Genomic DNA, 11,897 nt, shown 5'->3' with positions numbered 1-11,897 from the left:
CAATGGTGCAATCTCAGCTCAGTGCAACCTCTGCCTCCTGAGTTCAAGTGATTCTCCTGCCTCAGCCTCCTGAGTAGTTGGGATTACAGGTGTATGTGCCACCACGCCTGGCTAATTTTGTATTTTTATTAGAGACAGGGTTTCACTATGCTGGTCAGGCTAGTCTCGAACTCCTGACCTCAAATGATCCACCCACCTTGCCCTCCCAAAGTGCTGGAATTACAGGCGTAAGCCACTGCACCCAGCAGAAAAAAAAAAATTTTTAAAGTTAAGAAGGCAGAATTGAGCAGAGGGAGTAGTTGACACACAATGTGGTTGCAACAGAACCTTAACTGATCCTCAGATTTTACAGGGAGCTCTGGAAAGAAGATAATATTTCAGAGTTGTCCCAGATGAAGGCAAAGGGACCATGACTTTGTGTTGCTGCATTAGCCAATCACTGGCTGCAGGAAAGAAAGGTCAAGACAATTTCCTGTTGGTAATGTCCAGTGAGGGAGGCAGCAGTGGGCCATCAGTGGCTGATATTCCTAGCAGCTGGGGAATAGGCTCATGATCCTAGAAAGAGAATCTGGGTGAAACACTGGTGTTTTCTACAGTTTATCCTTTTTTGTTTGTTTATTTTTGAGACAGAGTGGAGTGGGGCGATCTTGGCTCACTGCAACCTCTGCCTCCTGGGTTCAAGCTAATCTCCACCTCAGCCTCCCAAGTAGCTGGGATTACAGGCGCCCGCCACCACATTCGGCTAAATTTTTTTTTTAGTTTTAGTAGAGACGGGGTTTCACCATCTTGACCAGGCTGGTCTTGAACTCCTGACCTCGTGATCCACATGTCTCAGCTTCCAAAAGTGCTGGAATTACAGGCGTGAGTCACCGCGTGATTCATTCTTCTTTTTGTTGTTGTTTTTTGTTTTTTGAGACAGTGTTTCACTCTGCCGTCCAGGCTGGAGTATAGTGGCACAATCTCCGCTCACCGCAACCTTTGCCTTCCGGGTTCAAGCGATTCTCCTGCCTCAGCTTTCCGAGTAGCTGGGATTACAGGTATGCACCACCATGCCCAGCTAAATCTTTTTTTTTGAGACAGAGTTTTGCTCTTTTCGCCCAGGCTGGAGTGCAGCAGTGCAATCTCAGCTCACCGCAACCTCCACCTCCTGGGTTCAAGTGATTCTCCTGCCTCAGCCTCCTGAGTAGCTGGGATTATAGGCATGAGCCACAATGACCAGCTAATTTTTTTTTTGTATTTTTAGTAGAGATGGTGTTTCACCATATTGGTCAGGCTGATCTTAAACTCCTGACCTCAGGTGATCCGCCTGCCTCGGCCTCCCAAAGTGCTGGGATTACAGGTGTGAGCCACCGCACCCAGCCAAATTTTGTATTTTTAGTAGAGATGGGGTTTCACCATGTTGGCCAGGCTGGTTTTGAACTCCTGACCTCAGGTGATCCACCTGCCTCGGCCTCCCAAAGTGCTGGGATTACAGGTGTGAGTCATCGCGCCCGACCCATTTCATTCCTTTTATAGTTAGTTTGCCCTGTTGGGGAAAGGCATCTGTAGCATTCTGATTGGTTTCATTTCCTGGGGGAACTTTGAGAGAAGGATTAAGTGGAAAACTTTATAGCCTTTTTACTGCTGCAATTGGTTTTGAGGCTCTAAGAACTTCTCATTATCCCCTCCTGTACCACTAATTCCAGATTCTCCTCACCTTTGGCTAGCACTTCCGCTGGTCTAGACAGCCCGGTAGCAGGGTGATCTAGACAGCTGGGTAGCAGGGTGACCCAGACCCTAAATGCTGAGAGTGCCTTTGGTTACCATGTGGCTGCTATACTTTTCTTTTTTTTTTGAAACGGAGTCTTGCTCTCTCGCCCAGGCTAGAGTGCAGTGGCATGATCTCAGCTCACTGCAAGCTCCGCCTCCCGGGTTCATGCCATTCTCCTGCCTCAGCCTCCTGAGTAGCTGGGACTACAGGCGTCCGCCACCGCGCCTGGCTAATTTTTTGTAGTTTTAGTGGAGACAGGGTTTCACTGTGGTCTCGATCTCTTGACCTTGAGATCTGCCCGCCTCAGCCTCCCAAAGTGCTGGGATTACAGGCATGAGCCACCGCGCCTGGCTGGCTGCTATACTTTTCTATTTACTGTAAGAATTGATCACAGTAGCACCAAGAGGCATCCCAGTGGATGACCTGAATGCCAAAGTATTCCTCCTGGCCAGGCATGGGGGTTCATGCCTGTAATACCAGCACTTTAGGAGACTGAGACAGGAGGATTGCTTGAGCCCAAGAGGTTGAGCTTGCATCACACCATGCAGTCTAGCCTGGCATGCTAGACTATGATCTAGAGCTATGATCACGCCACTGCAGTCTAGCCTGGGTTACAGAGCAAGAGTCTGTCTTTAATTTAAGAAAACAAGGCTGAGCGCAGTGGCTCACACCTGTAATCCTTGCACTTTGGGAGGCTGAGGTGGGTAGACCACCTGAGGTCAGGAGTTTGAGACCAGCCTGGCCAGCATGATGAAACCCCATCTCTACTAAAAATATAAAAAATTAGCTGTGCACAGTGGTGTGCTCCTGTAATCCCAGCTACTCAGGAGGCTAAGGCAGGAGAATCCCTTGAACCCAGAAGGTGGAGATTGCAGTGAGCCAAGATCATGCCACTGCACTCCAGCATGGGCAACAAGAGCAAAACTCCAACTCAAAAAAAAAAAAGGCCGGGCGCAGTGGCTCACACCTGTAATCCCAACACTTTGGGAGGCCGAGGTAGGTGGATTATTTGAGGTCAGGAGTTCGAGACCAGCCTGGCCAACATGGTGAAACACCATCTCTATTAAAAATACAAAAATTAGCCGAGCATGGTGGCATGCACCTGTTATCTCACCTACTCGGGAGGGTGAGGCAGGAGAATCACTTAAACCCAGGAGACAGAGGTTGCAGTGAGCCAAGATCACACCATTGCACTCCAGCCTGGGTGACAGAGGGACTCTGTCTCAAAAAAAAAAAAAAAAAAAAACTTGGCTGGGCACAGTGGCTCATGCCTGTAATCTCAGCATTTTGGGAGCGGGCAGAACACCTGAGGTCAAGAGTTCAAGACCAGCCTCGCCAACATAGTGAAACCCTGCCTCTACTAAAAATACAAAAATTAGTTGGGCGTGGTGGCGGGCGCCTGTAGTCCCAGCTACTCAGGAGGCTGAGGCAGGAGAATGGCGTGAACCTGGGAGGCCTGTAATCAAAGCCACTTGAGAGGCTGAGGCAGGAGAATTGTTTGAACCTAGGAGGCAGAGGTAGCAGTCAGCTGAGATTGTGCCACTGCACTCCAGCCTGGGCAACAGAGTGAGAATCTATCTCAAAAGAAAAAAAAAAAAAACCAGATCAGTAGATCCTTTTGTCACATGCCCACTGCCACATCCCAATTGCTGTAATGTTGATCTTTTAGGGTAAAGTAATGTAATTCAGATTTCATGGGTTTTTTTTAATTTTTATTTTTGTTATTGTTGTTGAAGTCTCACTGTGTGGCCCCGGTTGGAGTGCATTGGCATGATCTCAGCTCCCTGCAACCTCCAATTCCCAGGTTCAAGTAATTCTCCTGCCTCAGCCTCCCAAGTAGCTGGAATTACAGGTGTGCACCACCATGCCCTGTTAATTTTTGTATTTTTAGTAGAGACAGGGTTTCACCACATTGGCCAGGCTGATCTCAAATTCTTAGCCTCGAGTGATCCAACCGCCTCAGCCTCCCAAAGTGCTGGGATTACAGGTGTGAGCCATCGTGCCTGGTCAGACTTCATTTTGATGGATCAAACACACTGTAAGTCCTTGGAGGGTGGTACCAGTTATGGGCAGGAAAGGCAAACCTATACTCAGAATACGGGTCAATTTCAATCAAAGGTGGTGGGGTGTACTGTCATCAACTTATCCCTGAATGGCTGCTTGTTCTCCTCATGGGATAGAGCCATATGCGGGCTTAGCCCTGGCGTTTATTAATGACAGATTGAACACTGGCAGCAGCCGTAGCTATTTCAGCCATGGTGAGTAGGAGTTTGTATTAGTCAGAGTTCTCCAGAGAGACAGAACCAATAGGATATACTGGAGAGAGAGAGAGAGAGTCAGAGAGAGAGAGAGAGAGAAAAGAGGGGATTTTTAAGCTCAGTCCACTGACTCATATGTCAATCTCCCCTGGAAACACCCTCACAGATACACCCAGAAACAATGCTTCACCAGCCATGGAGGCGTCCCTCAATCCAGTCAAGTTGACACCTAAAATTAATCATCACAGAGCTCATGGAGGTGGGCCAATGTATCACCTCTATCTCTACGACCAGTTACTCCATTCATTGTACCCATTGTTCAGAGCTGGGGTGGCTGATGACAATGGCTGAGTCATTCTGTCTCCTTGTCTGTTCAATGCCTCCTTTGTAACGGATGCTCTCTGGTGGGCATTAACATGTTGTACAAAGATCCTTACACTCCAAGACCACTCCCATCGTTACAGAGTCTCACCCTGTTGCCCAGACTGGAGTGCAGGGGGGCAATCACAGCTCATTGCAGCCTTGAATTCCTGGGCTCAAGCGATCCTCTCACCTCAACCTCCCAAGGTGAGACCACAGGCGTGTGCCATCATGCCCTGGCTCTCAGACCTTTTTGTCCTTGATCTTTCAATCTTTCTTCTCAAGCTCCTGACCAACCAGCTGGGGCATTTGCCACTGACTATGTGACTGTGTGAATATTCTGCCCATGTGAATATTCTCACGTAGGGTTACTTCTCTTTCCACACAAAGGGGATGACCAGATATACTGTCCAAATCTTTGTCCCTGGAAGGATTTCCCTTCACCACTATCTTCCGGAGCTGCTTCTGAGTGAGGCTGCAATGCAGCAGGATTCTCGTTTTTGGCTTTTCCCCATTTACCATGCCAATCCATCTGTGAGTGAAGCTTGGGCTTTTGCCTTCCCTGTCAGCGAGTCACAGGGATCCCTGATGGGCCCATAGGTGGGAGCTGATGAGAGATGTCAGTGCAACACTGCTGAGTGACCTGGGAGTCTGGGCCACTTGCTTTGAAGCTTGCTTTGCCCTCTGATCCTGCTTATGCCTGATATCAAAGATGCCACTTCTATCTTAAAATGTTTTTGTTGTTGTTGTTTTGTTTTTTGAGACAGGGTCTCACTCTGTCACCACAATATGTTCTTGCTGGGCCCACTATTCCTAATGACATGGAGGATCTGACAGAGCCCAGCTCTGGTTAGTTCTGGCCACTTGGTCATGTGATGTCCTATAGTCAGATGCTTTGTCTCTACCGGAGCCCAGGAGCATTTCAAGAGCTGCTTTTCAAATGGTGGGTATTTTCCTGCTGCAGATGGCATGGATTTGCTCCAGAGCTCCAGGGGCCTACATTATGATTCTCCTATGAGAGCTTGCCAAACCAAAACCAACATCTTCTCCAACCACAGATATTCCAGTCTCTTAGGTTCTGCTAGGTCACAAGGCTACAGAGGCCTTTTCTGTTTTGGCCCCACTCAAAGTTGACGTCCTTCAGTGTCAGCTAGTAACTTGGCCAGGGTTGTATTCCTAACTGTGAAATATTGCTCCAGAGTCCTAAGAAGATTGATATTGTACTTCTTTTTTTTCCTTAGTGGTGGGAGGCATGAGATGCAATATCTGACCTTGACTTTGGTTAGATATCCCAGCATGTCTCGGATCACCGTACCTCTAAAAACTTAACCAATGTAGCAATTTCCTGAATCTTTGTGGGGTTTTATTTCCCACTGTCTGAATACATGTATCTTTCCAAGGCCTCCAATATACTTCTTGCTCTTCTGGTATGACTATCATGATGTCATATGTATAGTGAACTGGGCCACTTGCTTTGAAGCTTGCTTTGGAGCTAAAATGATGTTCTTCAGAATGTTCATATAGTCAAGATGCCTTCAGAGTATATTATGACAGAGGGCCAGAGAATTAACATAATTCTGGAGTCAGGCACCGTGGCTCACGCCTGTAATCCCAGCACTTTGGGACGCCGAGGCAGGCAGATCATTTGAGGTCAGGAGTTCGAGACCAGCCTGACCAACATGGTGAAAAATACAAAATTAGCTGGGCATGGTGGTATACACTGTGATCCCAGTTACTTGGGAGGCTGAAACAGGAGAATCGCTTGAACCTGGGAGGCAGAGGTTGCAGTGAGCTGAGATTGCACCATTGCACTCCTGCCTGGGCAACAAGAGCGAAACTCCGTCTCAAAAACAAAACACAAAAAATGTTAAGAAGGCAGAACTGGCTAGACACAGTGGCTCACACCTATAATCCCAGCACTTTGGGAGGCCGAGGTGGGCACATCACTCGAGGTTAGGAGTTCGAGACCAGCCTGGCCAACATGGCTAAACCCTATCTCTACTAAAATTACAAAAATTAGCCAGGTGTGGTGGCATGCACCTGTTATCCCACCTACTCAAGACGCTGAGGCAGGAGAATCGCTTGAACCCAGGAAGTGGAGGTTACAGTGAGCTGAGATCGCACCACTGCACTCCAGGCTGGGCGACAGAGTGAGACTATCTCAAAAACAAAACAAACAAACAAAAACAAACAACAAAAAACCATAATCTTGGGACAAGCCCATAAATATTGTTGTCCTTCCCATGTGGATGCAAATGATCCTGCTTCTGATTCTCCTTTCTGATCCATTTGGGATGGAAAATAACATTCACCAACCAAATTAATGGCTATACACCAACACCCAGAGGCCATGTCAAACTGTTTTACGGCTGGCTGTGGTGGCTCACACCTGTAATCCCAGCACTTTGGGAGGCCGAGGCAGGTGGATCACGAGGTCAGGAGATCGTGACCATCCTGGCTAACACAGTGAAACCCCATCTCTATTAAAAATACAAAAAAAAAAAATTAGCCGGGCGTAGTGGCAGGCACCTGTAGTCCCACTACTTGGGAGGCTGAGGCAGGAGAATGGCATGAACCCAGGAGGCAGAGTTTGCAGTGAGCAGAGATCATGCCACTGCACTCCAGCCTGGGGGACAAAGTGAGACTTTAAAAAAAAAAAAAAAAAAACTGTTTTACAAAGTTACCATGTGGGATACAGCAACTGCAATTGGGGTTGTTGTTTGGTTAAGTTTATGGTACACTGCTGCCATCTGCCATGATCTAACCAATTTTTACAGGAGGTGAGGCAGGAGAATTGCTTGAACCCAGGAGGTGGAGGTTGCATTTAGCTGAAATTGCCCCACTGCACTCCAGCCTGGATGACAGAGCAAGACTCCAAAAAACAAAAACAAAAACAAAAAAACAGATTAGCAATTATGGTTTAGGAGTCATGCAGCTGGAGCCTACAAGATTCTGACCCTCCCTAAACTGCTCCTAAGATCAGTACTTGAGATATTTTGCAGACCCTGCACTTGATGGATCAGCTGGCCCCTCCCAGATCGATAAACTGGCTCATCTGATCTTGTGGCCCCCACCCAGGAACTGACTCAGCACAAGAAGACAGCTTCGACTCCCTATGATATCTTCTCTGACCTGACCAATCAGCACTCTTGGCTCACTGACTTCCCCTACTCACTAAGATGCCCTTAAAAACTCTGATCCTCTCATGTTTGGGGAGACTGATTTGAGTAATAACAAAACTCTGGTCTCCTGCACAGCCAGTTCTGTGTGAATTACTCTTTCTCTATTGGAATTCCCCTGCCTTGATAAATCATCTCTGTCTAGGCAGTGGGCAAGGTGAACCCACTGGGTGGTTACACAAAGGTGTTAAATCCTATGTCACAGGCGAGTGCTCTCATATCAATAAATCTTCCATATCTACATCTTCCATATCTAACTTTGTGTTCCACCTCCCTTGATCCAACATTCTCAGTATCCAGTTCCATGTGTCTCTACCAAATTCTGCAGGTACGTATTAGCCACATCCTGAAGTGCCTTTACCATGTATTTTCTCCCTTCTCTTAGTAGGCCAGAACATTCTCTTTGGGTCTTTGCTAGAATTCAATCCTTGTTATTTGTCTTGTTGCCAGGAAAGGAGGTGGTGATAGATCCTGGAGAGGATGAGTATCATCTTGTAAAGCACCTGCTTCCTTTGAAGCCTTTGTATGATCATTTTGCAAGTGAAGAGTGAGCCAACTGGGTGTGGTGGCACATGCCTGTAGTCTCAGCTACTCTGGAGGGTGAGGCACGAGAATTGCTTGAACCCAGGAGATGGAGGCTGCAGTGAGCCAAGATTGCACTCCAGCCTGGGCAACAGAGTGAGACCCTGATAAGGTTTGGCTGTGTCCCCATCCGAATCTCATCTTGAATTCCCTCATGTTGTGGGAGTGACCTGGTGGGAGGTAATTAAATCGTGGGGGTAGGTCTTTCCCATGCTGTTCTTGTGATAGTAAGTCTCACGAGATCTGATGGTTTTCTTTTTTTTTTTTTTTTTTTTTTTTTGAGACGGAGTTTTGGTCTTGTTGCTCAGGCTGGAGTGCAATGGTGCCATCTAGGCTTGCTGCAGCCTCTGCCTTCCGGGGTTCAAGAGATCCTCCTGCCTCAGCCTCCCAAGTAGCTGGGACTACAGGCACCTGCCACCATGCCTGGCTAATTTTTTGTATTTTTAGTAGAGACAGGGTTTTGCCATGTTGGTCAGGCTGGTCTTGAACTCTTGGCCTCAGGTGATCTGCCCGCCTACGCCTCCCAAAGTGTTGCGATTACAGGCATGAGCCACCAGCCCTGGCCTGAGATCTGATGGTTTTATAAGAAGGAGTTTCCCTGCACAAGCTCTCTTTGCCTGCTGCTATCCATGTAAGATGTGACTTGCTCCTCCTTGCCTTCTGCCATGTTTGTGAGGCATCCCCAGCCATGTGGAGCTGTGAATCCATTAAACCTTTTTCCTGTAATAAATCACCCAGTCTTGCTATGTTTTTACTGGCAGTGTGAAAATGGACTAATACAGATACTGTCTCAAAATATATATATACTGAGCAAACTCTGCAGGCTTGGACAGAGGTTTCAGAGGAATCTGGGGACTCAAGATTCTGTTGTATCTACCTAGATGTCTCTAACCCAAGTCTCAAGATCCTACAGTTTTTCTTTTTTGACCCTAGCCTTCGCATAGGAGATCTACAGGGGCTGAGACTTCAACATTCTCTAAAGACCTACTACTTATATAATTAACACTTGAGCTGCTCCTTCACTCTAATGCCCAGTGGATACAGGGGATTAGGTTTTCCTTAAATGCTGTCAAAAAGGCCTGATGGCTTTCGTAGTCTGCCTTGATGTGGTGATTAGTTTTTTTGTTTTGTTTTGTTTTGTTTTGAGGGAGTCTTGCTCTTGTCACCTAGGCTGGAGTGTAGAGGCACGATCTCTGCTCACTGCAACCTCTGCCTCCTGGGTTTGAGCGATTCTCCTGCCTCAGCCTCCAGAGTAGCCAGGCTGACTAAAAATGATCCACCTGCCTCAGCCTCCCAAAGTGCTAGATTTACACGCTTGAGCCACCGTGCCTGGCCTGTACATGGTATTTTTAAAAACTGCATATTGGCTGGGCGCAGTGGCTCACAGCTGTAATCCCAGCACTTTGGGAGGCCGAAGCTGGCGGATCACCTGAGTTTGGGAGTTCAAGACCAGCCTGACCAACGTGGAGAAATCCCGTCTCTACTAAATACAAAATTAGCCGGGTGTGGTGGCACATGCCTGTAATCCCAGCTACTTGGGAGGCTGAGACAGGAGAAGCACTTGAACCCAGGAGGCAGAGGTTGTGGTGAGCCGAGATCACGTCACTGCACTCCAGCCTGGGCAACGACAGTGAAACTCCGTCTCAAGAAAAAAAACCAAAAAACTGCATATTGTCTGTTTCCACCTATTAGAACATAAGCTCTAGGAGGGCAGAGACTATGTTTTGTTCACCACTGTTTCTCCAGTGTCTAGAAGTAGATTCTCTGAATGCATTCAATTGGAGGCTTGAGATATGAAGAAGTAGGAGTGTGAAGGCCTCATGTCGAGCCATGTCAGGGGACGCAAAGATGGAGCATTCTCTAACCTATGTGAGACTCAGCATAAGGGAAGTACAACCACTCAATGTGTGGTTTCATTCCCACAGTCTGTGGTCTTTAGCCTAGTCGCTCCAGATGCCTGTTGAGTTCTTCAAGCATCCAAATGGATTGGGAAAGGCTTCAGGTTCTAAATGAGAGGCTTTGTGGGTTACCAGATGGAGAGTCAGAAGATGTGGATTTGAATTCACTCAGCCATGAAATAGTTGTGTGATCCTGGGCCGGGCACAGTGGCTCTTGCTTGTAATCCCAGCAGTTTGGGAGGCCTAGGTGGGTGGATCACTAGAGGCCAGGAGTTCGAGACCAGCCTGGCCAGCACGGTGAAACCCCGTTTTTGCTAAAAAATATAAAAATTAGCTGGGCATGCTGGTGCAAACCAGTAGTCCCAGCTACTCAGGAGGCTGAGGCAGGAGAATTGTTTGAACCTGGGAGATGGAGGTTGTAGTGAGCTGAGATGATGCCCAGACTCTTGCCTGGGCGACAGAGCAAGACTGCCTCAAAAACAAAACAAAACAAAACAAAAAAAACAGAAACAAAAAATTGTATGATCTGGGGAGATCTAAGGCCCACTAGCCTCATCTGTAGAATGGAAACAACAGTACTACTTCGCAGAGCTGACTTTAGGACCAAGAGATCTAATGTATATGAAGCAGGGTACTTCCTTCGATTTGTCAGGATGGGGGAGGCTAGTCCTGTGATGAACGGGAATTAATGATAGAAGAGACAGAGGTTGGGCAAACTCCACGCTCTGTGCTCATAGCCTGCTCCCGGACATTCTCCTGTTATCTCTCTGTTTCCTAGCCTACACACGTGCACAGACAGTAGCTGCTGTTCAGGAATTGAGCTAATGGGTTTTTGCTTGTTTGTTTTGAGATGGAGTCCCGTTCCATCACCTAGGCTGGAGTGCAATGGTACGATCAGAGCTCACTGCAACCTCCGCCTGCCGGGTTCAAGCGATTCTCCTGCCTCAGTCTCCTGAGTAGCTGGGATTACAGGTGCCCACCACCACCGCCAGCTAACTTTTATATTTTTAGTAGAGACGGGGTTTCAGCATGTTAGTCAGACTGAAACTCCTGACCTCAGGTGATCCGCCCACCTCGACCTCCCAAAGTGCTGGGATTACAGGTGTGAACCAATGCGCAAAACCGAGCTAATGGTTTTAAAGTCTGTTCCTTGTCTTTGCTGGGGCAGGCAGTAACTGTGCAGTGGCAGTGTGCCTGTGCAGACAGAGGGAGCAGTGAACAGCGATAGGGTGTTTCCACCATGGTCGTCACTCAGGCCCCGGCTGGAATCAGGCGCCACCTCCGGATCCGTAGCCTCCTGGCCCGGCAGTGCCTGGCAGAGTTTCTGGGTGTGTTTGTGCTCATGGTACGTAGGGTCACTGGGGAAAGGAAAGAAGTGGGTGGGCAAAAGTTCCTGACTCCTTCTGCTGCCCTTATCTCTTTCTCTTGGTGTCCCCCTTCCTCCCAACTCCCTAAGCGTTTTCATTTTTATCCTCTCGTCTCTCCTAATCTCCTTTCCTCTCCTTCTTCATCCTTTTTATTCTTGTCACTTTTCTTCTTTTTTTCTCACATTCTTTCCCTTTCTTCTTCCTCCACTTTCTCCATTTCTTTTCCCTTCCCTCCTTCTGCTTTTCTCCTTCCCTTGCTTGTCTTCCATGCCCATTCATGTTCTTGGCTTCTCCCCTGGCCTTCCCGACCTTTCTCCCTGCTGGTCTCCTGGGTTCCCTGTTCCTCATCTCTCCTCTTTCACCAGCTCCTCACCCAAGGAGCTGTGGCCCAGGCTGTCACCAGTGGAGAAACCAAAGGCAACTTCTTCACCATGTTTCTGGCTGGCTCTCTGGCCGTTGTGATAGCCATCTACGTGGGTGGTAACGTCTCAGGTGAGGAGGGT

This window comes from Chlorocebus sabaeus, chromosome 20 (assembly GCF_047675955.1).
Source record: "Chlorocebus sabaeus isolate Y175 chromosome 20, mChlSab1.0.hap1, whole genome shotgun sequence".
Lineage (NCBI taxonomy): Eukaryota > Metazoa > Chordata > Mammalia > Primates > Cercopithecidae > Chlorocebus > Chlorocebus sabaeus.
This window is presented reverse-complemented; position numbering follows the sequence as displayed.